Source organism: Chiloscyllium punctatum, chromosome 39 (assembly GCF_047496795.1).
Source record: "Chiloscyllium punctatum isolate Juve2018m chromosome 39, sChiPun1.3, whole genome shotgun sequence".
Lineage (NCBI taxonomy): Eukaryota > Metazoa > Chordata > Chondrichthyes > Orectolobiformes > Hemiscylliidae > Chiloscyllium > Chiloscyllium punctatum.
The window spans coordinates 45,866,285-45,893,972 of NC_092777.1; the positions used below are offsets into that span (position 1 = coordinate 45,866,285).

Consider the following 27,688-nt stretch of genomic DNA (forward strand, 5'->3'; position numbering starts at 1 on the left):
TTTCATTTTGGCATAGTTGGTGATCAGTTGACTGAAGGAAGGGAATTTCCCAGATTATTTCCTGTTTGTGGAAACATTGTTGTTGTTGATGCTGTGTGGTACCTGGAAGCCTGGTCCAACAACTCTCACATGAAAAGCATCTGAAAAAGTTTGTCAATATTTCCTGTGTCTATAAAGGGCCCCAGCAGCAACTGTATGTGTCGAGCAACATCTATGTTCATGCTTCTATGGCTTTTTATTAATTATTCATTCATGCATAGGTTGAGGGCATTGCTGGCGAGGTCAGTATTTATGGCCCATCTCAGAGGAAAGTTAAGAGTCAACCACATTGCTCCACATCTAGAGCTACATGTATTCCAGACCAGGTAATGATGGTAGTTTCCTTCCGTAAAGTACATTAGTGAACCAGATAGATTGTTCTGACAACTGACAATGGATTCATGATTATCATTGTGCTGTTAATTTCAATTTTTTATTGAATTCAGGCTATTGATCCTTATCAAACCAACAGCTATTTGAGCATTGCAAATTTTGTCCTTGCCTTAAAAATGAAGACAAAATGGCTAAAGTTTATTTTAAAAATCTCTGCAGATAGGAACACTATTTTTACGTGGCATGTTTTGTTTTGAGTTATTTAGAGGGGTAAACATATATATTTTTATATTACAAACTAAGTGTGTTATATGTTTTATGTTTATTGAACAAACTTGGTGAATGAATATTTTCACTTTAAGTCAAAAGTAGACAAGGTATATGATTGTCTATATCAAGACCAAGATAAAACAATTGCATTTATGTTGTGATGCATGGATGGTATGTTTAGAAAAACACAGTGTACTGGTTCCATCTCAGTCATAGGTATATGAGGGAATGTACTCATATGGCTGGACTTGTGCTACATGTCAAACACAAACATCATGTGTGGTGGAATATGTCTGTTAATGGAGTGTGAATCGTGTGTGTGGTGCAGTGGCTGCATGCACCATTTGTACACGGTAGTGTGTCTGTTGTGTGCCTGTGTATGTGGTGTGCATGTACAGACCATCCATTAAACTGAAGTAATGCTTTGCTTGTAAAATATTAAATTATTTCACTTGTTTGAACTGAGCAATTTCAATAGAGCAGCATAAGATATTTTTATTGATTGATTTATTGTCACATGTACTGAAGTACAGTGAAAAGCTTTGTTTATGAGTAGTTCAGGTAAATCATAGTAAACAAGGATGAACAGATTAAAAAGATTTAGAGGCATACAGGTCACATTGCACAGGGCATGCATTATGCAAGATCAATGTTAACAAGATCAACATTCATTTTAAAATAAATGAAGTGGCAAAGCTTATTTACCTATGTGTACGTATCTCTTTGCCTGTGTTCCTGTAGAAGTGTACACATATACATAGGGAAATTTATGCAATATATGCTTTCCTCACTAGTTGCTGCTACTGAAACCCAGAAATATGGGGAAATGAGACAGCAATAATCCCCAAGGCTATATTTCTATCTTAAGTGCTGAGGGAAATATCCTCTCGCTCTGTCTGGGAGCAACTAAACCCGACTACAGATCTAAAAAAAACTGAACACTGAAAAAGCTGTGCAAATGGAGGCTAATTAACCCGGCAGAACACAAATGGCTGCCATTTAAACATTAATGAGTCACTCAAGCGGATTATAAATCAGTAATCTGCCTCAATAGCGGGGGAACAGACAAAGCAATTTAAAACCTTCATTGCTAGAATCCATTCCGTTTAAGCTCTTTAAAGCAGAGGCTATTTTTACCGGAAATAATTTTCCTTCTACACTTTACAAAAAACCTTTTAAATTAAGAATTGATTAGTTTCTATAGAAAACATGATAACATTGGGCTAAAAGGTTTAAGTATGAAAAAAAAACGAGCTTTCAATAGGACTTAATTAAATTTTGGTTACCCATGCAGAGCGTCCTTACCGCAGTTACTGACACCTGCAGGTGGAAACACAAAGTTTAATCTCTCTCCCTCAGCACCAACAACAGCGATTTGCCTGAAATATGATTTTCTGTCCTTCTGGCTCTCTTTAACTTCCAATTTTCCTTCCTCGCCTCTGAATACACTGACATTAAAAGCATTGATGGAATAAGCAGGAACAGACAATAATATGATAGTAAACATAAAATGTGAAAAAGACAATACTGTTTTTTATAAAAAAAAGCAGAAATCCAACTGAATTTTTCCTCCTGAAATGTATTCGATTCTTCAAGTGAGGTCAGGAAAAAGATCAGAGCTGGATGCGAATAACCTTTTCAATGTCACTGTCGAGAGGTAATAATCGCCACTTGGACAAACACTAGAAAGCCACCACAGCCTTTTTACAATTGTACCTAATGGTAATCAACACTTGAATACCATTATCGAATGTCAGTTTATAACTTCAGGACAGGAGGGGACACAAGTGTTAAAAATCTGGAAGATTGTAAGAAAAATAAACTGAGCAAAAACGGAAATAAATCTAGAAACATGACATTAAACCGGTCCACAAAACAAAAACTGACGAGGACAATACATTATAGCAGGGCATTAAGGAAAATTCCAAAGCAATCAGCAGGTTTTGTGGAAGGGAAATTATGTTTAACCAAGTTATTGGTGCTCTCTGAAGAAGTAATATGTGCTGTGGATAAAGGGAAACTGTGGTTGGATTAATGCATTCCATAACAACCCACATCAAAGTTGTGAAAATACAAGCTCATGATGCAGTGAATAGTATATTGGCATTACAGAAGATTGGCTAGCTAACAGAAAACAGAAAGCCCATATAAATAAGCCATTTCTCAATTGTTAAGATATAATGACAGGTCTGCCACAGGGACCAACCTTCATACACATTATATAAATGATTTGAAGGGACCAAAGGCTAAATTTGCTGATGACAGAAAAGATAGCAAAGTAATTATGAAGAGGGCATGTACAAGGATATAGCAGGATTATGTGAATGAGCAAAGATCTGGCAAATAGTGAGGAATCGTGTAGCTCTGAGTTGCAGTGAGACCCAGGTGTCCTGGTTCTTGAATCACAAAAGGTGCATGTGTAAACAGCAAATAATTGGGATAGCAAATATAATGTGATCATTTATTTCAATGAGAATTGAATATAAGACGAGGGAAGTTATGCTTCAGTTATACAAGGCATTGATGAGCCTGCATCTGCAGTTCTATGCACAGTATTGGTCCTCAATGTAAATAAATATATAAAAACATTGGAATTAGTACAGAAAAGGATTGCTGGATTAATACTTTTTATGCACGGGTTACCATATGAGGAATGGTTGGACAGGCTTTGCTTGTAACCACCATAGTTTAAAAGCTAAGAGACAACTTGATTGAAACATATAAGATTTGAAGGGTTCTCGATAGTGTGGATCTGGGAGAATCTTTCCTCTTGTGGGAGAATCTAGAACTGGGAGTTAATGCTCAAAAATAAGAGGTTCCTTATTCAAGACAAAGATCAAGAGAATTTTTTTTCCCACAGAAAGCTGACAGTCTTTGGAACTCTCCTTCAAAGTTGGTGGAAGGTGAGTCTTTGAATATTTTTAAGGCAGAGGTAGACTGATATGCAAGTGGGTGAAAGGTTATTAGGGGAAGGAGAAACATGGAATGATCATATCAGCCATCATCTTATTAAATGGTGGAGAATGTTTGAAGCACCAAGTGGACTCATCCTGTTCCTAATTTGTGTGGAATTCAGTGATTAAATCCTTAGGGACCATGGACAGAGCTGATTAAAACAAGAGTCTACTATCCTCGGTGCCTGACGCTGTGTAAAGGTTTTATTACAGCTAACAGTGAGTGAATTGGGTGCCAAAAGTAAATCTACCACTTTTCAGCAAAAACAACCCTCACCACAGGGAGAATAAAACTCCCCCCTCCCCCCCAATTTAAAAAATATCCTGATTCCTGTATCCAGTCTTCCACAAACCAATCTTTTCCATGTGCTGCAACAAAAAAAACAAACAAATACAAGTGATTTCAGACAAGTATCACTTTGGCAAGAGATGGAGAGTGAGAGAACCCCCCATTGCTTGAAAAGGGAAGAGAAGGCCATTCAATCCATTCTGTCTGTTCCACCATTCAAGTGAATCATGGCTAATTATTATCATAAATCCAGCTACTGCACTTACTTTTATAAAACATCAAAAACATATTCAGTCCTTCAGGCCTGCTCTGCTGTTTAATATGACCATGGTTGATCATTGGCTTTGACTCCATGTTTCCATCCCTCCTCATACGCCTTGATTTTAAAGCCTGGGATATCTTTGCACCTTCCAGCACACCTCTCCATACCCCCCCAAAAAAATCTATGGACCTCAGTTTTCAGCCTGTATTCCCTGCATCCATTCCAACTAAACCCTAATCAATACAACTTATTCTTACATCCCTGTGCAATAAAAACCTTTTGGTATCCCAGCGAATCTAGGTAAATGAGGAGGGGTGGGAAAATGGTGTCATTTGTATGGTTGTATACAGTGACAGTAAGACCTGTATCATTTTATTTTTATTCACATGTGGGATGTAGATATCACTGGCTAGTCCATGCTGAACTGGACTTGAGAAGATGTTTTCCAGCTGCCTTCTTGAACCACTGCAGTCCCTTTGGTGTAGGTGCAATCCCTAGTGACGTTAGGGAGGCAGTTCTGTGATTTTGATCCAGCAACTTTGAAGAAGAAATAGCGATACATTCTCACGTCTGGATGGTGAGTGGCTTTATTAAGTAATTGTCTGCACTCCAAGAGTGCACTTTTAAGCACTTTAACTTAGATAGTTAAAAATGCAGCTAGTTTTTGTTTTAATTTTTTGAAAAGTTAAAGAAATAGTCCACATTCCTGATGAAGGGCTGTTGTCTGAAATGTCGATTCTCCTGCTCCTTGGATCCTGCCCAACGTGCAGTGCTTTTACAGCGCCCCACTCTTGACTGGTGAGTGGTTTGTATCTAGTTGTGATATGGACATGAAAGGTTGAGTTGCATCTTCTTGTACTGTAACTCTTCCATGGTTCAATGCCTTTACCAGAGCACTTGGTTAGCTAGAGTGTGGTGCAGAGTAAAGCCAGCAACATAGGTTCAGTTCCTTTATTGACTGTGGTAATTCATGGAGGCCATGCCTCCTCCATGCCTGTGGAGTGCTTTCCCTCAATCTATATACAACCAGTAATGGAGAGAGATATTTATTGTCATATGTGGACTATGTCTTTAACATTTCAAAAATTAAAACAAAAACTAGCTGCATTTTTAACTATCTTAGTTAAAGTGTTTAAAAGTACACTCCTGGAGTACAGACAATAATAAAATCGAAGAAAAAGTTCATTGACTTCATGTGAGTGCTGTTGTTGTTAATTTTCATACCAGAACTTTTACTTGTAGATACATTTTCATCGTAACATGTACTAAGGGGCAAGTTGCTGTATTTTCAGTGGATGTCTTCAGGATATTTGTGAATAATCTATCATTCACTCATCCACACAGGAGACTGCAAATTCCTTTCTATGCCTCAAAGTCAATGTACATGTAAAAGTCAATGAAACACATGTGTTAACAGCTACAAAGCCTGGGTTCACACAGTTAACTGAATCAATGGATATTTTATTTTACTGCTTGAAACAGGTAATTGCATTCAATCTTTATTGATGCATTTGTGCAAATTCTGGAGAGGTGGTTTTAATAGTTTAGTTTTTATTTTTATTTATCAATGAAATACAGGTGTCTTATCTGAACCCTTACAAGTTTCACAACATCCTTCCTATGGCAGAGAGACCAGAATTGCACACAATACTTCAAGTGTGGCCTAACCAATGTCTTCCACAACATGAATTCCCAATTCCTACACTCAGTGCACTGACTGATAATGTCAAGCATACCAATGCCTTCTTCACTATCCTATCTACCTGCAACTCCATTTTCAAGGAATTATGATCCTGCATTCCAAGGTCTCTGCATTCAGCAACACTCTCCAGGACCTTGCCAATTAAGTGCGTAAGTCCTGCCCTTTTTTTGCCTTTCCAAAATGCAGCACCTCACATTTATCTAAATGAAACTCCATCATGTCTATTTATGGAAAATGTTCCTTCTTATGAATTCTAACTAAGCCCTCATTATCTGAGGGCTCTCAACAGCTCCCTCTTAATCGTTGCAGCTCCAAAGAAAATAGCACCAGCCGAACCAATTTTTCCTCATAGCTCAGACCTCCAGCTCAAGCAGCATCCTGGTAAATCTTCTCTACACCCTCTCTCATGCAATCACAATCACTACAATGTGATGATGAGAACTGCACTCAGTACTCCATTTTCAGCCTAACCAGCATTTTGTATAGTCCCAGCATAACTTCCTTGATCTTATATTCTATGCATTGGCTATAAAGGCAAGCATACCATAGACCTCATTAATCACATTATATACCTATCCTGCTACCTTTAGGAATATGTGCATAATCTTCAGTACTTTCGAGGATCATAGACAAAAATCCCTGCCTTCTTAGCCTTCTTCAAATGTATCTCTCACTTTTCTGGGTTGAATTCTATTTGCCGTGCTCTGCCCACATGTCCAGTCCATTGATATCCTTATATTCCATCATCACTAACAGTCAACACTGGAGCCCCTCAGGGGTGCGTATTCAGCCCCCTACTGTATTCACTGTATACCCATGACTGCGTCGCCAAATACCAGACCAATGCCATTTACAAGTTGGCTGATGACACCACCATAGTCGGTCAAATCTCATATGGCAATGAAACAGACTACAGATGTGAGGTGGAAGACCTGGAAAAATGGTGCACTGAGAACAACCTAACTCTCAATGCCAGCAAAACCAAGGAATTCATTATTGACTTTCAGTGGGATGTTACTCATGCCCCCTCTGCATATCAACAACACAGAGGTGGAACAGGTGGAGAGTGTCAAGTTCCTGGGAGTGGTCATCCATAACAAGCTTTCTTGGACTCTTCATGTGGACCCATTGCTTACAAAGGCCCAACAAAGTCTCTTCTTCCTCAGGCAGCTGAGGGAATTTGGCATGATGGTGAATACCCTTGCCAACTTTTATAGTGCTCCATCAAGAGCATTGGCAATTGTACCATTCAAGATCGGAAAGGGTAACAGAGAGTGGTGAACTCGGCCCTGTTCACAAAGGCCAACCTCCCATCTATAAAATTTATCTCCCAGGCCCGCTGTCAAGGAAAGGCTGCCAGCATTCTCAAAAATCCACCACACCCTGGCAATGTTTTTCTACAACCTCTACCATTGGAGGGAAGGTACAAAAGCCTGAACACATGCACCAGCTGGTTTCGCAACAGTTTCTACCCTACTGTTGTTAGAATACTGAATGGACTCAAAAACTCTTAGCATTAGCCTGTACCTGTGTTTTTGTCTTTGCCGCTGATTACCTATTATTTACTATCTATGCTACTTAACTCTGTGATCTGCCTGTGTTGCTCGCAAAACAAAGTTTTTCACTGTGCCTCGGTACACGTGACAATAAATTCAATTCAATTCCTGCAGTTTACAATTATCCTCCTCACTATATGGCATCTTAACCAATTTTTATGTCATCAGAAACTCCTTTATCATGCTCCAATCTTTAAGTTCAAATCATTAATGTACTCCTCAAGCAGCAATGGCCCAGTATTGGGCCCTACACAACCCCACTGGAGACAGACATCCAGATGCAGAAACATCACTCTACCATCACGCTCTGCTCCCTGCCTCTCAGCCAATTTTCAATTAGTTGTGCCACTTTGCCTTGGATCCCATGCCCTCTTACTTTCTTGACCATTTTATCATGCGGGACCTGTGAAAGGCTTTGCTAAAGTCCATGTAGGCCTATTCAAATGCATCACTCTTGTCAATATCCCTGGATAAATCCTCAAAAACTTATATCAAACTTCTCAATTGCGACCTTCCCTGAACAAATGTATGCTGACTACTCCTGATTAACTCTATCCAAGTGCAGATTCTGTCCCTCCAGAATCTTTTCTAATAGCTTCCTCACCAATGACTAGTCTATAATTTTCTAGTCTGTCCCTTCCTTCTGTTTTTAATAATGTGTCAATGTTAGCAGTCCTTATGTTCTGTGGCACCTCAATTGTGGCCACAGAGATTTGAAAATGACTGATATCTCTTGCATCCCTCAACAGCCTGGGATATATCTCATCTCATGCTAAACTGTTTTGGACCTCCTCTTCTATGTTAATTTCTTCTAATATTTCAGAGTCTTCCAACTGAAGAATAACACAAGGTATTCATTGAGGACTGTGCCACACACTCAGAGCCACACATAGATTGTCCCTCACACCTCCTACTCTTTCCTTAGTTATTATCTTGTTCTTTTTATATTTAATAACCATCCTTGTGTTTTCCCTTATTCTACTTTTTCATGCTTTTTCAAGCACTCTTTTTCCTTTCTAATCTCTTTTTTTAAGTTCCATTGTGATAGGGTTCAGGTTAGGGTTAGGTTGTTATAGGTTTCTAACCCTCTCCTGCCCAACTGACTCTCCACCCGCAGTCCTTACTATCACCAGTCAGATAGTCGCTTACCTCTGGAATTCAGCTCTTTTGTCCATGTATGGACCAAGCCCTTAATGAGGTCAGTAGCCAAATAGCCTCCTAGAGCAGGCAATTATCGCTGCACTGTTAATTGAGAGACCCCAGGTAACGTTCTGGAAACCTGATTTGATTCCCACCATGGCATATGGTAGAATTTGAATTCAATAAAAAATCTGGAATTAAGAGTCTATTGATAACCATGAAAGTGTTGTCGATTGTCAAATAAAAACCACCTGGCTCACTAATGTCCTTTAGGGAAGGAAACTGCCTTCTTTACCTGATCTGGACTATATGTGACTCCAGACCCACAGCAATGTGGTTGACTCAAAACAGGCCTTTGGGTAATAAATGCAGGCCTATCCAGCGACACTCTCATCCTGAAAATGAATTTTTTGAAAAGCCTGGACCAAATCCAAACTGAGCACTAGTTATTGCTGCATGAGTGCTGCTTGAGAGCACCATCAGTGGTATCTTTTATCGTTTCACTGATGATAAATTGCAGACGGATGTATTGGTTGTTGGCCCAATTGGACTTGTCTTGCTTTTAGTGGGTAGTACGTGTCCAGGCAATTTTTCACATTATCAAGCAGATTCTCGTGCTATAGCTGGCGAGCCTGTCTGCAGTTTGGTAACACTGTAAAGGGGAATGGATCTTGTGGTTTGGTAGAACAGTGAATGGTGCCATTCAGAGAAGCCAATATCTGATTTTATTTCTCTTGGAATTAACATATGGAAAACGGGTATGCTTTGTTATAGGTTTCTAATCCTCTCCTGCCTAATATACTCTCCACTCTCAGCCAAGCAGTACAGGACTGCTGCAAGCCTCTGTCTCAGTAACCTATGCCAGCTTTACAAACCTACAAGATATTTGCAATTCTTCATTCCTGTTTTCTTGCGCATCTTATATTGTGTTTTAAAATCAGTCACTCCAGAATTCTAGGATAAAAGCTTTGGAATTGCCTCCACCTCCCTACCTCTCCAACTCTTTTCTCCTTTAAGGCTCTTGGAAAACCTGATTTCACTTGCCTAACATCTCCTTCTCTGGCTTTGTGCTAAATGTTGTTGGTGACACTCTTGTGAAGTGCCTCAGAACATCTCATCACACTGAAGCTGTATATAAATGCAAGTCTTTCTTGCAAGTAGGAAAGCTGAAAATCCACCCCAGTTTGACTTGCTGCACTACCTCTTTGGACAAAAGACTTCTTTACCGATAAAGTGCTTTGCCGTGAGTCCAAACATTTAGAATAAAACACATTTTTGTCAAAGAATCACAAAACTGCTCATCTTTGGAAGATCACCATGTCATAATGAGAAAAATGTGTCATCCAAGTTTTGACTGTTTTGCTCCAAATATCTATTCTGCAACCTGCTTTAGAGACATTCATTGATCCTCATGACTGAGAAACTGAACCAATACAACTAAATGTTATTAGGATCATTGATGCACTATCTGTTAAGGACTATGTGTCTGAGTTTAATACCGTTCTTTTATATTGGCTTCATAATTCCTTCCAAGCAGTACTCCCTGAGATCATGTAAACATTTGTTATCTTAACATTTTTTTAAAATCAGCACATTTTTGGCACATCAACCAGGGGTGATTCTTTGTGCTTCACCCTGCAATTGCCTGGGGACGAATGCTGAAACAATGAAAAGTCTTTATCTCATGCCTCTTACATCATAACACACGCTATATAGCCTTACAGTCGCGGTATGGAAGTATGGACACTATTATATATAGAAGCAATGGTGTAACCCTGGTGCAATGCTAGTTTTGACATAAAAGATTATGCAAATTTGGGCATGATTGAATTAGGCCTGTTTCATACAGCATTCAAATTTCTTCGATCCCACTAAATCCTTGCTGATCATCAACATAGATTCACTCCATGCAAAGGCCAGCCCATTGTTGCTTTCCTGAATTTAAACCAGGGCCAACATCATATTCCTGGTACTTTAAAAGAATTCTTTAGATTCTCTTCATAGAAGGCTACAGTGGTCCAAATTTTGCTCTAGCAATACTAGTGAAGCCATTGCCTTCCATTCCTCACACATCACCTGAGGGAAAATTCAGTTTGCAGTACAGTAGCTCCCCCACCCCACCCAACCGCAGGGGATCCATTCCAAGACCTACCGCGGACGCCCAAAACTGCAGATAGGTGTGAACCCATTCAATAAAATGGGAAAACGTACCTTCCCGGCAGATGCCCAGTCCCTGGTTCTGGAAGGTTCCCTGTAATATGTTCAGGCCGCGGTAAACCAGGGGTAACTGAAACTACGTAAACTGGACCCGAGGATCCAGGGGTCACCCTGTATTGCCTTTTCTGACTACAAAGGTCTCACACTGTTTATGATGCCCAATGACCACATGTTACCATTCAAATATCCGCAGCCAGCCTGTGAGAGCTGTCAGCCTAATGGATAGCAAGTACCACCTACTCAACACTGACCAAAACAAACTGTGCCTTCGAATTTTCTATAGTTGCAAATGTATCTTCAAGACTTGGGAATGATTTGTGCTAAAGATTCAAAAGCTTTTATTCTTCTATGATTTAAATATGCTGTGTGGAATGTGCATGAATAATGGTTTTTTTCTTCTAACCAATGGTGATGAGATTCTCAGAAAGTTCCTGCTCACATTTTGGCAAAACTTACACCATTTCAGGAAATTCCAAGCCTGACTGTTGGCAGACATTTGACCATGTCAGTATTACAATAGGGCCAGATCCTTCTCTCATCCAACAAACAAAATGTACACTTTCAACCAGGGATGCTGGACAATAGTTAAGAAGCAGAGTCCATCTGTGAGCTAGAGATACAGACACTGGACGAAGTTCTTGCTGCTGGGATCAACTAAATTTGGAAATCAAACGCCACATCCCCCTCCATATGAACTTTAATAACGTTTTAGCATCAAACCAGTCTGGAAAAACTGGTAATACAGCCCCGGCTGCTTATGCCACCAATGTTTATTGTGGGCAGCTGGTTTGTTTGGAGGGGTTGGTGACGATTCGCCGCAGCACATTCGCTGCCGCTGATTAGCCACTGCCAGTTCTCCACCAGCGTTTCTCCACTGGGGTCGTTTGACCTCTGGAGACTATTCACCACGAGAAATATATATATGTGCTGATTGTCTTCCCTCCCACTTGTTCTTTCATACCTCTCAATCCCCTTTATTTATACAACTACATAATACATATTGATAAAAAAAGGTAAAATAAATACCATTTTATTGGTTTACATATAAAAATGAGTTACAAACTTTAACCAGAAAAAGGAAATATATTTTAAAAACCTTTATAATGGCAGTAAAATCTCACATTAATATTAAACAATGAAATTTTTTAGTTCATTTGATAGTTATGTGCTATTCCTCTAAGATATTCCAAACAATCTCTTTCACCATACTCAAGAGCAATTTTTTTTAAATTCTATTGTCTGTGTCTTGATTTTTTTTAGCTTTATTTGTGGTGGGTAATCTGCTATCAGCTGTTCCATATAGAAATCTTGCTGATTCTCCAATGAGCAGCTTCAGCATGATTATTTGTGCGAACTTCATCATTTATTGTTCTCTCATAGGCCGACCACATATCATGGGGAAACAAAGGTGCCCTTCGGCTACTGCCACGTCTATTGTAGAGTCCAATATAATTAAATTCAAACCAATCTAGTATTGGTTGTAGTTCTTGAAGCAAAAAATCTGCGAGTGCTTCTACATAGGTATCAAGGTCAGTAAGTGGCACAAAAGCCAAAGCAATTATCATTTTTGCTTTTAAAGCATAATCAGGATCAGTGTTGTATTGACGAGTTGCTCCAACTACAGCAATATGTCTATGCATAATTAGTGCCAAATGAAAGAAACAGCCCCTGATTCTAACTTCAGGAAAACATTCTCTCATAGCACTGATAGCTGCCTGCTCAAAGTCACAATGGACTTCACCTTGGACTTCACCAAGGTATCAAGGACTTCACCATTTCAAACATGCATACATATGTTGAATGCTGCTTATTTGGTAGAAGTATATACAATATTAGATTCCTGAAGAAGGGCTCATGCCCAAAACGTCGATTCTCCTGCTCCTTGAATGCTGCCTGACCTACTGCGCTTTTCCAGCAACACATTTTCAGCAACAATATTAGATGAACCCCATCAAGTCTTTTTGCTAAAGTACAGTATACCTGAGAGAACAAAATAGGGGCTATGTTGAACGTACCATCCACAAACCACTTTGATTCTACTAAATGATATATCTAAGATTCCCTACCAAATATGATTATACGATTACTTCATTGACCACTATCCGCCAAAAGAAATTCTTTTTCTGCTCCGTCATCCAGCTTATATACTTTGTATGTAATTGGAATCACCCAATGCTGAAGATCAGGTGGGCGGCACGGTGGCACAGTGGTTAGCACTGCTGCCTCACAGCGCCTGAGACCCGGGTTCAATTCCCGCCTCAGGCGACTGACTGTGTGGAGTTTGCACGTTCTCCCCGTGTCTGCGTGGGTTTCCTCCGGGTGCTCCGGTTTCCTCCCACAGTCCAAAGATGTGCAGGCCAGGTGAATTGGCCATGCTAAATTGCCCATAGTGTTAGGTAAGGGGTAAATGTAGATGTAGGGGTATGGGTGGGTTACGCTTCGGCGGGGCGGTGCGGACTTGTTGGGCCGAAGGGCCTGTTTCCACACTGTAAGTAATCTAATCTAATCTAGTAGGGTTTGGTGGCACTAAACTAATACCATTCCTTTTTCGCCAAATGAATTTCTTTAAGCTGCTTGTCGTTGGTAAAGATGCTGGTTGGTAAAGTTGGTAAAGACTGACTGAGGGACATCAGCTGCATATTCATTAATAAGAACACGAGGTACTTCCAGTGATTCTTCTGCACGACGTTTTAAACTTGTTTTCACTTTCGCAACTTGGACACTTGCTGCGGAAGGGGAATGTGTGTGTCCATTAATTGTTTTTATCATAGTGCCACTCTTGGTGTGGATCCATCCATTACATCAGCCCCTTTGTTCACATCGCCAAAACTTAATACTTGAATCACGCTTGGATAGTTTATCAAAAACATATATAAAACCATCATGGTAAAACTTCTTATTTCAACGTTTACTAATAATTTCTGTTTCCATTTTGAAGACTTGAAGGTAAATGGAAAAAAAAAATACAAGCTTAAAAAAAACTCTCCTGTAATGAAAATAAGCTGTTACTGAAACAACACAAACACTACCTTAACCAATATAATGACAATTTTATATCGTTTAGATATGCTCGGCGGTCAAAGGGCAGTGGCTAATCGGCGGCGGCAAATCTGCTGTGGCGAATGGTCCCATCCCAGTTTGGAGAAGTAAAATCGTACCCTTAGTGTACTGGTTGGCTTGCCATAGTCCTGCTGCGAGGGCCCTTTTGTGCAGCTGATGTTAACTGTTAAACACAAACCACTTGATGCATTGTGCCAGAGTGGTGCAGCTGAAACTGTGGATTTTTAAAGTTGAAAGAGAGAGCTACTGAAAAGCAACAGCAAGGAAGTAAATTTAAAACAAGAGTTTGCAACTTTAAATTACTGGGTGAATCAAAAGGCAGTGAATATTCCACTCTGCTGCTGTGGAAATGAAAGGGGAGATACGAAACAGAACAAGAGCTTTTTTGTACCTACTCTGTGATAAAACTATGCAATAAGTGTGTAATTAATTAAAAGTGAGCCTATAAAGATGACTGCTAGAGAGATACTAACTGATGATTCTGACAAATCATCGTATGACATACAACAGGTTGTCATCCTTAGGTCCAAGCATAATAAAGGGTTTGTGAATGTTAGAATGCTGACTGAAAAAAAGTGCCAGAAAGACACCATACAACATCATGAACTTCATAGACATGTGCAAATTCACTCAACACAGTGACCCAAAAATAAAGCTGCAGAAGATACGTTTCAGACTTTATGATGACATCGTACTTATGCAAGAGGACATATAAAGCTGCAAGTGCAACTCAATGAGAAGTGTGAACATATGAAGTTCCAGATAGACATCAAGATAAATCCACTCACCTGAGCTGAAGTAAGTCTAAAGCTTGGACAAAGTCTAAATGAACTCGAGGGTTTTACAGCATTTGTGGTTCACCGATCGATTGACTGCTGAACAGATCCTAGAAGATTATAAAAATATTTTCACTTCTTGGATGTCTCCTTGCTGAAAATTGCCAAATGGATCACAAAGAAATCCAAGCAAAATTAGCACAGGCTTGTAGAAGGCAACTCCTAAAGGAAAAAATACACATCCTGAAACTATGGAAAGTAGTCCAGTATAAAAACTAATCCATGTTGCTGTTCCAAAAGCAAAAAAAAACTAAAGCCAGAGCATGAAGTGGTATCAGGCATGAGTGGCAAGGTCAAGGTGAAAATACAGAAAGACGCATTTCACTTTGACATAACTGCAAAGTCATAGTCAAATTCAAGCATTGGAGAGCCAGTTGTATTGCAAACATTCAACACTCTTGACAAAGTTCAGCCCACACAGTAAGTTGGGGCCTGCATAGAGAAGATGTTACTTCAAATCTTTGTGGTAAATATGAATTACTAGATATATCATTGCAACTGCAGGCATCTATGCTTGACTACAATGGAAGCTGTATTTGAAAATAAAACGTCCGTTAATCTTTCTGTACAGCTTCGTTGTAGGCAAGGGATCTGGAAGAAGTGATCTCAAAATGTAAAGAGTATAGAATGACCATTAATCCAAGAAGTCCATCATTCTAAGCAACAGAAATAGATAAGCCATCATTGTCATGACCATAGCACTCACAAAGGAAATTATACTCTCTGGAGAAAGCGCTTTATCCAAGTAATGTGTAGCTACCACAGGAACAGGCAATGCCAACATGCACAGATATCGTTAGGCGATCTGTATGAATTAAAGTCTATTTATGGCATGTATGTGCAGAAACTGATTAAATTGGAACTGACCAGAGTTAAAAAAACTATTTTGTTAATGAATGGCAATTTTATTTCTGACCATATATTTGGTAACTTTTATACAGTTTGTAATTGCAAATGATAACTTAGTCAAACTCTTTTTGTTTCTTTTATGGAAAAAGGGGTGTTTGGTGAAATGCAACTATACTCAGTGTTCTGGCTGGCTGGCCATAAACATGTTTCCTCAACTTCTGCTATAAGTGACTTTGTGTAGAATTGACAGCAATTAAGCACATTTCACCTGTTACATGGCTTAATCAGGCATATGGCACTAAACATCAGTCAGTTACAAAGGCACCATTTTTAACAAGTTAAGCAGACTAGCTATTTCATTAATGTTTCAATTAAAGCCCTTAAGACCATAATCCTCTCAACTTTACAGTTTAAAAGCTCTGTTAATTTCAGGCAAATTGATGTACTTATTAAGTGTCTTTTAGATAGCACAGTTGACTCCACTTCTAAGAAACTGAGCATCACTACTAGCATGGGAGTCTGGAAAAACCAGTGGCTGAGTGATAGGACTAAATGTGCTGACTGACCATCATCCAGGCTGTAAGATTCCATTGTCATTCGAAGCATTCCCTCTTCTTTGATGAATGCTGATGACTTCTACTTGAGCTGGTATAGATCCAGAAGCCAAGCTGGCACTAACACAGATTATGTTCAATACAGTTTTACTGTCTACTACCTAATGTGGGCAAATCACACCAATGCCAGCACCCATTGTAGTGGAAGCTGTAGTGAAACTAAATCGTCCATTAATCTTTCTATATAGCTTAAGCTAATACAGAAGTTTAAATACAAAGAGCTGCACTAGGCAGTAATATTACAGGGTAGATAAATGGAGATGAATTCTAATCACCCATTTGACAGTAAATTTCAAAATTAAATCAGAATCCCAAGACAGTGAATATTAAAAAGCACCTCATTTGTAGCTTCTTGTGCCCCAAAGACACAAAAGGTTGGATTTCATGGAATGTCCTCTGCATCCTGTGAAATATTTTGGTTAAGGAAGAGGAGGTTTAGGTCACTCCATATCACATATCTTCCTGTCACACAGTAAGACGGTGCTGACAGCACTATCCATCACTGCTGATTACTGATCGACAGTGCGAGACACATGAACAAAGGAAGGCTCACAAACCACAGAAAAATCGAAGGCTGACGTTGGAGATGGTGATACAGTGGCCCAAGGCATCACGTTACTGTGTAAAGCTAACCCTTCTGGAGGAGACTCTCCCAGATAGATCTAAGTCCCACAGGATGTTCAGTACCCTCAGGTAGCTGATTATTTTTACTTAATGGTCATATCTCACTTCCACATACTGTTGTTGTCTTCACCTAATCACTGATTGCTGATTAACCACTTCTGTTCTCTTCCTCTTGCACCCTGGGTGGCCAGCTGAACAATTACTGTTATCATAATGTCACATATTTTAAAATTACTGATCAAGAATAAATGCAAGACAACAGCAAATGACTAGAGACAATTCTGCATTGATGTCCAAAAGTTGCTGAAAGAAAAACAGAGGTGATCTTTGCATAATCTAAGGTTTGTTCAGAAAGAATGCGAGGCTACTAACATTTTGCCCCTCTAAAGTTAAATTATTTAAGGTTTTCATCATTTGTGTTTGTGGTACAGTATATGCAATGATGTGATCCTCAAATTGAAACCAGTATGTGATTTTGCAATGAGTTGTACTAACAGTGGCAATCTCTATTTTTTTTTCAGTCAGACAGAGAGAGCTGTGTCTAAACTAAAAGGACCTTAAATTCCTGAACCTGGCTCGGGAGGAGAAAGACTTAGTTGTGGCCTGGTAAGAGCAGAAGGGAGATGAAATGTGGTGGCACCTGGTTAGACTACATCAACAACTCCTGTGTGGCTTCGTTCAGTATTGGAAATGGTGGGATGACACCAACAAGTTCCAACTTCTCTTGGCCATCACATTTATCTTATCAGGGTGATTGATGTATGTTGCCTATTTTGCTACGGTAACCAATGGCAAAATGTGGAGACCGAGAAATCTTTTTTATTAATTGACTCCGGCTGGAATGGCAATGGTCCCCAGAGAGGGCAGCAGCTCTGACAGTCACAGTCCATGGAAAGGCTAATATCTAATCTATGGCATAAATTGTTCATGGTTTGAGTCAAAATTGAGACCAGAACAGAGTGGCAGGTAGAAGCTCAGTCCGGATCTGGCATTGGAGCAGAACTTAGCTGTGTGCAATAACAGAAACATTGTATGAATAATACTGCTATTACTAATATAAAGATTAAACTAGAAAATGACCAGATTGTCCCAATACAATGTATGGGGTTAATTGCTTACTTGAGTCACTAGCTGCAGTCACAGGCAAAAATCAATCCTGTCATTTACATTAAAACAGGAATATGACATGAAGACCCTTAAGCTTGTTCTGCCAAAAAAGCAAATGTTGGCTGATCTGTACCTCAGCTCCACCTATCTACAATTGCTCCATTATCCTGGATATGCTTACAGTTTAGGTAATCAAGTCTTTGAAATGACACCATGTGCTTTTGCTATTCAGCTGAGTCCCAGGAGCGAGTCATGGGCTGAAAACCAGAGTGGGAGGGAGTCCAAACCCAGGCTGGCCTGGGAGACAAGTCCCAGAAGTGAGTCACGGGCTGGAGCCTGGGGTAGGAGCCATTCTGAGCTCTAACTTGACTCTGAGCAGAAAGAATGTGCTTTCTCAGGGACCTGCTGTTGAGATCTTGTTGAGTTGTTGCAGCTTCTTGAATCTTTCTCTTCACTATAACTAAAACTGAATCAGATCAATGTGGAACAAACACAGAATGCTGAGAAATTCAGCAGATCTGATAGCACCTGTGGGGACAGAAATTGAGTTAATGTTTCATTTCTGGTATGATTCTTCTACAGAACCTGTACAGTTTTGAAGGAATATCATATTGGACCTGAAACAATTTTCTCTGCTTGTTTCAGATTGCCTGCACCCATTGTATTTCATGCAAATTTCTAACAGTGGCCTAACCTATGTCCTGTACAGCTGCCACATGACCTCCCAACTCCTGTACTCAATACTCTGACCAATCCATGTAGAGATGCAATTAATTTTTCTTTTTTTCTCTCGCCTTATTGCTGCTTTAGTGCTTGTAGCTTTAAAAATTGTGGACGGGTACTTGTAGGTGGTGTTCATGCCAAAAAAAGGTGACTTTTTATTGTTTATGAAAAGTAAGGTGGCAGATTTGATTTGACATCTGGACACTTGTAAGACAAAACTTTATTTGTGTGTGATTTTACTCTATATTATGTTCTAGGAGTGTTTAAGTCGGTTGAGACTGTGCTTTCTGCCCCTCTTAAAACCCCTGTTATTAAAATCTGATAGCAGTGGCCTCTTTTTTTTTAAGAGAGAGAGAGTGAACTCACAGATGTTTCTGCCTTCAACAAAGTTATAGCCTTCAAACTTCACTGGAACACTTTAGTCTTCAACAGATGAAAGGTGACTGTTAGGAAAGGAACATTTCTCAACTGCCACTGCTGAAATAATTCTTTCGGTTTGTCACCAAAATACTCTCACCAGTTCCACTGTTCACTGTCCACCAGCTGCCACTACTATCATCATGATATGGAATTTATACTAACTCTATCAACAAACACATTGACTTGGATCCCACTTACCATCTCCTGAGAAAAAAGAACAGGAAATTACATCACTATATGAAATGATGTCACCACAGGAAATGGCATCACCAACCCATGGAAATGCAAACATATAAATAGAAAGCAGGAAACACCAGCAGTGCTTTGTCCAGAGGCTCACTAAAGATGCTACCCAGTATGGTGACGAAACTTCTGAAAATGAACCTTCCAGCTCAGTGAGCAAATCTACATCCAGAACCTCAACCTGACCTACAAATCTTCTCAAAACTTGCTAACTTTTTTCACTGGAACTTAGGAGGTTGAGGGGTGACCCTAGTGGTTTATAAAATCACGAGGGGCTAAGGCAGATGCCTTTTCCCGAGGGGAAGCATTTCGAGACATTGGGATATATTTTTAAGATGAGAGGAGACTGATTTTAAAAATACATGAGGGGCAACTTCCTTTTTCATTAGAGAATGGCTCATGCATGGAATGAATGTTTAGAGGAAGTGGGGAATGCGGACACAGTTACAACATTTAAAAGACATTTGGATGAGTACATGAATAAGGGAAAAGGGCCAAGCGCAGGCAGGTGGGACTAGTTTAGTTTGAGATTATGCTCAGCGTGGACTGATTGGACCGAAGGGTCTGTTTCCGTGCTGTATGCCTCTTTGACATGTTAAGACACATCTCCGGGGCAGTTGGAACTTAAACCCAAATCTCCCAGGGGGAAAGGTCACTACTATTACACCACATGATTCTAATACATCCTGGGTTATGGATATTACTAATTCATCTGTTCAGACATGTTATTGCACACATCTGGAGTGGCACAGGTTTAAACACAGACTTTCTGACCCAGAGGTAGCACTGCACCACCACTGCCGTTCAGGCTGGGTTATATGTTTTCTTAGATTACTATTACATTATATACATAGCTACCTGGCTAACTATCTGACTAGTAATCTGGCAACCAGCTGAATGTATAGACAGAAAGATTGTATCAGAGTGTCACTTGTACAGGTGTTGGTGCTGTCTTCAAGACATGATGGCTTTCGGAGATCTTGACAACAATATAAAAGCAATTCTGGTCAAATTTCCCCGGACTGGAGTCACTAAGGCCAGTTGTAGCATTCAGCAGACCACTCAAACTGAGATCAGGCAATTCGGTGCCAATGATGGATCAAATAATAACTTCTGGGTCTCAATGAATTGTCAGGAGAACAGGGTTCCCACACTTGTACCCAACTTCGTGTTTCCTGATTAAAGCAGCATGTGTGTGGATGCTGTTTAAGGACACATGCAAACTTGCTTTCAATGCTCTGTTCAGTTGATTGACAACTGACCTTCACTGCAGTGCCTTATGTTATTGAACGAATCATTAATTCTAGCTGCCTAGGCTTATAAATAGACACTTGGGCAAGGCACTGAAGGGTGTCAACATCTGTGAAATTGTTTAGCTGCTACAGATGAAGAGAAAAGAATATTGGAGGATGGAATTGATTCAAAAATATATTAAAATAATATAATCTACAGGTTCATATGAGTGACAGAGAAAATCCTGTCATTGCACAGTTAATAGTCTTCATCACTCCAGGATCTCCTCTCCTGATGTACCCTTTATTATACTTGAAATCCCCATGCTTAAGAGGCAATCCTGTGCAAATATCATTTTAATAAAGAATTAACTGATGTACTAATGTGACTTAAAAGATGCTGGCACACCCCTGAATCAATATTTATTCAGTCTGAAGACAGCATGCTGCTCACAAACCTGTCTTATATCAAATTGCATTGTAATGAACCTTCCTGGCATATGAAGTTAGCATTTTGCTAATGCCAAATGTTTGAAGCTTCATAATTCATTCTGGTCTCTAAGGGATAAAACTGCCAGCTAATGAAGCATTGAGTTAGTGGCTGGTGGATCAACAATGGATCTGGTTGGTAGCCAATGGATTTGATGCTTGGCAACTGTTTGAACTTTGCAACTAATAATCATTGTCTTGACAGAACAGCAAATCCCTGAGGTTCAAACACCATGTTCAGCCAAGCCAACATGTGAACACTTATCAACCCAATGATGCCCTGAGCTGAAGTCCCTGCCCTACACTCAGAAATGTGGAATGTTTTGTCATGTCTAGCATTGGCAAGCCCTACTCTGAAATTCAAATTATACTTTATATTTGGAAATTGGACACAAAATTTGCAGAGGTGTCAGCTGACTTTTCGGAATTGAAATCACTGCGCAGTCTCAAGAGGGATCAAAAGGATCCTTCCAGACTGCTGCTGGATCAAGGTCTTCCCTGGAACCAATCCAGAAAGGTATTGTCATCAAATTGATTTGTTCATTCAAAAAGGCCTTAACATCTCAGACGCTTAAGGTGCTAAACAACATATGACATGTAAGCAACCTTACCACCCAATTTATTTGGAAATAGACTGTCAACTTGTAACAGTCACAATGTGAGACAGCCATGTTTTCTGTCTACCTTTAGAATCAGCAAACATTGCTTGCAGAAAGAGTTTTACCAAAAGTAATTGAGTCAGCTGCAAGTCATCCAAACAGCCAAGATAGTTAACAGCAAAATCTTGTAAGCTGGAGACACCAACAAAGTGAAAGGCCTGTTCCAATTTCAGGTTCACCTGAGAACTAGCTTCATAGAGATAGAACTAGAAGAATCCTGACAGCTTGCTAAGAATCCTTCACTTTACGAGACTTCAACATTAAAAAATCAACTTCAATCAAGAGACCAGGCCTATCACATGGGAGACATTTACCATAACCTATAGAGCAACAGCTTTACTACCTTTATCTGAAACCAGACTTTGTGTGTGTTAATATATACTAGGCGGAAGTGAGGACTGCAGATACTGGAGATCACAGTCAAGATTAGAGTGGTGCTGGAAAAGCGCAGCAGGTCAGGCAGCATCTGAGGAGCAGGAAATTCGATGTTTCAGGGAGAAGCCCTTCATCAGGAATGTGTTAATGTATACGTCTGAACAGGTGTGTGGAGCATTGTGTTTTAAAATTTGGGTTAAGTGCTTTATTTTAAAACTCACAAAAGCTCACTCCTGTTCTTTTTTAAGGACAGATACACTTACTGAGGATTGGAAAATTCACACCTCCTTTACACAAAACATACTGATTAAAGGCACCAAAGTGAACACAAATTCTGCCCATGACAATATGTTGATGAGTTTTCTTGTCAGTTTGCAGTATGACTGTTACAGAGGCAAAGTACATATCCTCAGCATATGAAAGAAACCATGACCTATCAAGAATCTGTGTTCACCTTTCATCTTTAATTCTGGATTAAAGGTGCTGGAAGAGCACAGCAGTTCACACAGCATCCAAGGAGCAGTAAAATCGATGTTTCGGGCAAAAGCCCTTCATCAGGAATACAGGCAGAGAGCCTGAAGGGTGGAGAGATAATCTAGAGGAGGGTGGGGGTGGGGAGAAAGTAGCATAGAGTACAATAGGTGGGGGAGGGGATGAAGGTGATAGGTCAGGGAGGAGGGTGGAGTGGATAGGTGGAAAAGAAGATAGGCAGGTAGGACAAGTCATGGGAACAGTGCTGAGCTGCAAGTTTGGAACTAGGGTGAGGTGGGGGAAGGGGAAATGAGGAAACTGTTGAAGTCCACATTGATGCCCTGGGTTGAAGTGTTCTGAGGCAGAAGATGAGGCGTTCTTCCTCCAGGCAGCTGGTGGTGAGGGAGCGGCGGTGAAGGAGGACCAGGACCTCCATGTCCTCGGCAGAGTGGGAGGGGGAGTTGAAATGTTGGGCAACGGGGCGGTTTGGTTGATTGGTGCGGGTGTCTCGGAGATGTTCCCTAAAGCACTCTGCTAAGAGGCGCCCAGTCTCCCCAATGTAGAGGAGACCACGTCGGGAGCAACGGATACAATAAATGATATTAGTGGATGTGCAGGTAAAACTTTGATGGATGTGGAAGACTCCTTTAGGGCCTTAGATAGAGGTGAGGGAGGAGGTGTGGGCACAGGTTTTACAGTTCCTGCGGTGGCAGGGGAAAGTGCCAGGATGGGAGGGTGGGTTGTAGGGAGGCGTGGATCTGACCAGGTAGTGACGGAGGGAACGGTCTTTGCGGAAGGCGGAAAGGGATGGGGAAGGAAATATATTCCTGGTGGTGGGGTCTTTTTGGAGGTGGCGGAAATGTCGGCAGATGATTTGGTTTATGTGAAGGTTGGTAGGGTGGAAGGTGAGCACCAGGGGCATTCTGTCTTTGTTATGGTTGGAGGAGTGGGGTCTGAAAGCAGAGGTGCGGGATGTGGACAAGATGCTTTGAAGGGCATCTTTAACCACGTGGGAAGGGAATTTGCGGTCTCTAAAGAAGGAGGCCATCTGGTGTGTTCTGTGGTGGAACTGGTCCTCCTGGCAGCAGATACGGCAGAGGCAGAGGAATTGGGAATACGGATTGGCATTTTTGCAAGAGATAGGGTGGGAAGAGGTGTAATCCAGGTAGCTGTGGGAGTCAGTGGGTTTGTAAAAAATGTCAGTGTCAAGTCGGTCATCATTAATGGAGATGGAGAGGTCCAGGAAGGGGAGGGAGGTGTCAGAGATGGTCCAGGTAAATTTAAGGTCAGGGTGGAATGTGTTGGTGAAGTTGATGAATTGCTCAACCTCCTCGCGGGAGCACGAGGTGGTGTCAATGCAGTCATCAATGTAGCGGAGGAAGAGGTGGGGAGTGGTGCCGATGTAATTATGGAAGATCGACTGTTCTACATAGCCAACAAAGAGACAGGCATAGCTGGGGCCCATACGTGTGCCCATGGCTACCCCTTTGGTCTGGAGGAAGTGGTAGGATTCGAAGGAGAAACTGTTAAGGGTGAGGACCAGTTTGGCCAAACGAATGAGAGTGTCGGTGGAAGGGTATTGTCGGGGACATCTGGAGAGGAAAAAACGGAGGGCTTGGAGGCCCTGGTCATGGCGAATGGAGGTGTAGAGGGATTGGATATCCATGGTGAAGATGAGGCGTTGGGGGCCGGGGAAACGGAAGTCTTGGAGGAGGTGGAGGGTTTGGGTGGTGTCTCAAATATATGTGAGGAGTTCCTGGACTAGGGGGGATAGGACAGTGTCGAGGTTGGTAGAAATGAGTTCAGTGGGGCAGGAGCATGCTGAGGCAATGGGTCGGCCAGGGTGCTCAGGCTTGTGGATCTTTGCCTAGTTGACAATTCAGAACAAAGAGTAAGGATCAGGATCTTCTCTTTATTGCCACTGACTATAGATTGCAGCATTTTAGAATGCTTTGGTCCATTTGTTTGATTATAGTGGTAGATGTGGAGAAGATGCAGGGCTATCACAATGAAAGTGATTAAAACAAAATGGAGATGAATGCTTCATAATTATAGAACAAATGCAAGTATTTCATAAATAAATAGTTTGGCAAAACTATAATACCACACTATTGATAATGTCAATATACATTTCTCTGTTCAGATACACTACTAGCATAATGTTTGAGCAGTAAATGGTGTAATGACATTTTTATTTATCTGTGTAATTTTGTTCTGATTTTAAAATATTAAAAAAATTGTATTTGTTACATCCAAGCTGTTTGAATGGGTAGGAGTTAGCTCCCCTAATAGTTCAATGGATATATTATATATTGCTGTAAAAGATTCCAGTTTCGTTCACTGCTGGTGTTAGACACCTTCAGTTGGAAGTGGGGAAGCTGTAACTGACATCTGGGATAGGATGGGAAAGAAGAAGCCAGAGATTCTCCAGTCTCTTTTTTTTAAGATTCCCTACAGTGTGGAAACAGGCCCTTTGGCCCAACAAGTCCATACTAACCCTCTGAAGCGTAACCCACCCAGACCCATTTCCCTCTGAATGACACACCTAACACTATGGGCAATTTAGCATAGTCAACTTACCTGACCTGCACATCTTTGGGCTGTGGGAGGAAACCCTCGCAGATACAGCGAGAATGTACAAACTCCACACAGACAGCCGCTCGAGGCTAGAATCAAACTTGGGTCCCTGGTGCTGTGAGGCAGCAGTGCTAACCACTGAGTCACCATGCCACCCATGACCATTAAGTATACCTTGCATACTTACAGCCATAGGGGAGAGTAGAAAAGGAAACTCGGGGAAAAAAAGGGAAGTCTGCATTTACTTAAAGCAAAAGATGAATGGTTGGGAGAACCGTCTTTTGGTGAAGAAAGAAGCTGTCATGCACTCTGACTTGTGCAGTTGTGCAAAATAGACAGTATTATTTCAGATGCCCATTGTACATCTTAGCAATTTTAGTTTCATTAACTTTAATATTGGGAGGTATGCGTAATAGGTTCAAGGTCTAATGTTGTCTAATTTAGCTACTGTATAAAGCAAAAATTACTGCACTTCTATCAGTCCAATCCTGAGATCATGAGTGTTAATAAAAAAGCAGAACATCCTTACATTCAGCAAGTGATGCTTGATTCACAGATCCATGTGTAAAATTTGTTGGACTATTATTTATTTCAATCATCCAGTTGGGCCTGTATAGATGGATCATGGCCAAAGATGGAAGAAGTTCAAAAGATATCCTGTTTGCTCACTGTCAACACTTGGAAGCTTCCGCATAACCACATCCGCAAAGTGGAATTGAAGATTACGGATAAAGGTGAAAACCATTAATCTACTGGAAGTTAAAGAGCAGATCTCTGTTCAAAATGTTTAGCAATTCAATCGGTTTTACAAGTACAACTTTAAAGTTATAGAAAATCCTGGAAATAGTCTCTAAAAATAACATTTCTGTGAAAACATCTGTAAATTTGCATTAGGTCGTCTTTGATGATAGATGAAAGTCTTTAAGACACTCTAAAACCATACGAATCAAGTTTTTGGCTCCTTGTCCTATACCCCTTTATGTGGTTCATTGTCAAATTTGGTCCAGTATCACAGGCAACAAAGGATACTTTATTAAGTTAAAGTCTCTGTATAAATGCAAGCTATTGTTGAAAACAAGGTAAAGCAATGGAAAGGTTTACAGAGGGAACTAATGCTTTTTTGGTAGGACCTGACACGGCATGTGCTTGCATATGACAGAACTAAATTGAATCCTTTCCTCCCAGGCTGCCACATTAAAAAAATAAACTTGGAAATAGCAGCTCTTGGTGATATTTTACCACCAACTAATTTGAGGACTGAGGTGAATTGTAGCTCTCTTACCATTTCATTAGCAGCTCACACAGTACAGACCAGGAGAGTGAACCAGGTTCTTTAAGCCTTTATGAAATCCAATATTTCTGAAGTGGAAGGGCCTGAACTTTATCTAACAGGCTGCCAATAAACATTTGGCTCTCAGAGTACATACAAACTGGAAATCATCAGTTTTCATAACTCTATGCTAAACATAAATATATATTTTGGGTTCAGTTCAAAGGAAAGGTACAGTTTCCACAATTTCACACTGCTGAACTCAGCTGTATTATTTTATGCTAAGAAGGTGGAGGGAACTAGCTTCAGATAAGGAACAGGTGTTTGTTGTATTATTCGAGAATCCCGGATTACAAACACAATGAAACTGTGACTTGTGCCAACCTTTCATTGGAATCCAGGCTGAGCTTTCTTTCCCATTTTTTCCCCCCCTGTGAATAGCCTGTTTTTTTTGTTCCTAACTGTTTATAAAATGTCAAAGGTCACACTGAGGATTTGCAAAGCATCAGCTGGAATTTACAAACCATTCATCACCAGGCTGCTTAGAATTCCTGTTGTCCTAAAGGATGAGGATCTGTACACATGGGAACAGAAATGTATTTGCTCCAAGGGGTGCTCGCAATTTACAGTACCGTCGCAGATTTAGAAATGCTATGTTAGAAACATTGTGTACACTCCCCAGATGGGAAAAGTGGTGACGTGTTGGATCTCAGCTTTATTAATGAGCTTTTCCCTCAATTCTCTTCCATTCATCTACACGATCTCCAGCTGTTGTTGACAGGTTGCAAAGAGGTGAAACACACTGAGTGGCTCCAGAAGTTTGGCACCGGGGTGTTGTCAAGTGATTAATTTGCTAATTGAATATTGGAGCAGATAAACGACCAAACAGATGTTCTGATAGATTAAACCATCGTAAAAATGCTACTTTAACAAATACTTAAGAATTAGAGTAAATTACAAGTCTATATTTGTAATTAAGGATTCAGTATATTGTACGGGCTGGTAGAATCTCTGCCCGTTCCTACTTTACAATCGGTAACTATCTGTAGCCCAATCAGATTTTGAAAAGATCAAAAACCATTTTTTTCTTTCTGCAATTATTATACTGACCCATGGTTTAAATGTCCATTTGTAAATTAAATACCCTTTTGCACGCATCACAAATTTTACCCTGTTCACAATTTTACAAATTAGATTAAAACCACGCGTGTTTAGAAAATTGCTGGATATCTGCTGTTTCAGCAACATGTCTAAATGCAGCAGCTATAGGTCTGCCAATTTTGGAAATTATTCCACAACAGCCTGGTCAGCTTTGGCTTCATGGTCGTACTCTTGCCTGAGTTAGGAGGTTGTGAGTGAGTTCGGTGCCAGAGTACT

At 40.4% G+C, this 27,688-nt stretch overlaps 1 long non-coding RNA gene across 1 annotated transcript in view; it reads left to right on the forward strand.

Annotated features, from left to right (window-relative positions):
• The first annotated feature begins 4,621 nt into the window (after positions 1-4,621).
• Positions 4,622-27,688, forward strand: part of LOC140464230 (uncharacterized) — a 34,261-nt gene continuing 11,194 nt past the window's right edge. The window contains exons 1-2 of the long non-coding RNA XR_011954888.1: positions 4,622-4,724; positions 17,267-17,351. This is a non-coding gene — a long non-coding RNA (uncharacterized lncRNA). The remainder of the gene's footprint in view (positions 4,725-17,266; positions 17,352-27,688) is intronic.